This window comes from Magnolia sinica, chromosome 7 (genome assembly GCF_029962835.1).
Source record: "Magnolia sinica isolate HGM2019 chromosome 7, MsV1, whole genome shotgun sequence".
Taxonomy (NCBI): domain Eukaryota; kingdom Viridiplantae; phylum Streptophyta; class Magnoliopsida; order Magnoliales; family Magnoliaceae; genus Magnolia; species Magnolia sinica.
In genome coordinates this window covers 11,010,622-11,012,601 of record NC_080579.1, presented here as the reverse complement: position 1 = coordinate 11,012,601, position 1,980 = coordinate 11,010,622, and the positions used below count along the sequence as shown (strand labels likewise).

Genomic DNA, 1,980 nt, shown 5'->3' with positions numbered 1-1,980 from the left:
ACATAGAGACTCTGTTCACAGGACACAAGGTTCCATTTAACAAGTAGCTCTGATATGTATGTGCACTAATAGAGAACTCCTTAAAAATAAATTGGTAACTCTACCCAATCCATGGTGCTGGTTGTTAAAGGGCATTGCAAGGCTTTGTATGGATTTTCCCGTTGACTTCTTCCATGAGCTAAATTTCCATACATTTTATAAGAACAAAAATGATGGTCATTACCTTTGTTTTTAAACTAAGAATGTATCAAACAGTTGAAGCGGATTCAGAGCAATGCAGTAGCTATTCAGCAAATGCCAAGAGCATTACCAACAGCATTTGATAACAGATTTAATGGGGATGCATCATCATTAGCTCTATTTTAGAACTTAGAGAACCTGCGAACAAAGTGCTTGGAAGCTACAATGTTTTAGGAGATTTGGAGTAGTTACAGGCCTGTTTTGGGGAGGCCTGCAATTTTCTCTCTTGATCGAGCATGTGCTCAACCAGACGGCATATACTCTTGTTTTGTTTGGCTGTGACTCGTGCTAGCGTGAGGCTGTTTCAGAGTGTGTTTGGATGCAATGTGAAATTGAATTGTAATATTCTAGTAACTCTATTTGGTTAGGTCGATGGCTTTCTCTATTTGCAGGCAAGCTTTGGACCTCTTTGGCAACCTCATTCATGATAACTGGAGGTTAAGACCTGTATTAGGCTATTTTGCACTTGTGTAAGTACAGTATGACAGGAAACATGCTACTGGGTTTAGGAAGATAACCCTTCACTCTAGGACTATTTTATTTTTTATTTGTTATGCATAAGTATTCGCTGGCAGCTCTTATGGTGATTGTTAACATCTAGTTCAATAGCATATGGTGCTTCTCCTTTATCTTTTAACTAATGAATCCTATATGCCTATTTACCGAGTAACTGAAGTTCTCTCTTTGTCGGTACCTTTTCCAGTTTAGTTATGATTAGATGTTAATATTGTTTCTCAACGAACAAGAACATTCCTTTCTTTTGTACTATTTTGTATATCTTTTGTTTGCAGGAACCAGTATGGCGTCTAAGTTTTTACGTGCTAATGGAATTAGTAAGTTCAAATTATGAGAGGAAACTGTCAATTTACTTGGAAAATCGGACGTACTGTTTCAGTCCTAAGCATCGACCCTTTACTGAACTAGTTCAAAGGACATCCAATTGGGCTCTAGATGAGAAAGATAAAATCAAGTAATTTTGAAACTATTTTCTCCTCACATTCTTGGGCTGATTGTAGCTTTAATAGCTTCAAGGACATGACTTCTCAAGTTTGTTTGCTTGGAAGAAATGAATTTGGCATCTTGAGTTTTGTTTGCTTGGAGGATTGAATTTGACATTTTGGGTTTTGTTTTAAGGAGAATTTTGAGGATGCTTGTATGATAAAGATGGGACTTTTGTGATTTAATGGGGTGAGATTTCATGTTTGTGCATGTGGGTTTTGTTCTCAAGAGGATTTTGTTCTCAAGAGGATTTTGAATATAAAAAAAAAAGGTGGGAATTTTGAATCTTTGAATTGGTGCTGAAATGGTGGTCAGATTAGGGTGGAATTTCAGTGTTTTTTTTTATCTTTTGCATCTGAGTTTTTCCTGAGTGGTTTTTTATTGGGTTTTTAAATGAAGAAGCTGAAAAGCACATTCCACACTATCCGATGAAAGCACATTCCGCACCATCACACCGCAAAAGGATGAGACCAAGGTATGTATGATGATCTAACACCTGATTTAAGAACATGTAGAGGGCTTAATTATTTCTACAAATGCATGTATGGCCCAGCTGGGCACATGTCTATGATGCCATGTGGCCCACCTTATATATTGGGGGGCCTGGAAATCGAGTCGTTCAGTGTATGAAACAAAATGAATGGCAAAACCAAGTTGGTCGGAACTGATGGTGGGATTGAGGCCTACATAGTAGCTGCGATGCAGGGCCTTGCATTATATCAAAATCGAAGAAAGGGTTGT

The 1,980-nt window shown here is 37.8% G+C and overlaps 1 long non-coding RNA gene across 2 annotated transcripts; it reads left to right on the top strand.

Moving 5' to 3' along the window:
- The first annotated feature begins 551 nt into the window (after window positions 1–551).
- LOC131251047 (uncharacterized) lies at window positions 552–1,980 on the top strand. Of its 2 annotated transcripts, XR_009173571.1 has the most exons (4): window positions 552–710; window positions 1,032–1,210; window positions 1,375–1,428; window positions 1,639–1,980. It is a non-coding gene; the product is annotated as an uncharacterized LOC131251047 (long non-coding RNA). The 2 variants fall into 2 exon arrangements; XR_009173572.1 differs by lacking the exon at window positions 1,639–1,980 and having other exon boundaries at window positions 562–710; window positions 1,375–1,469.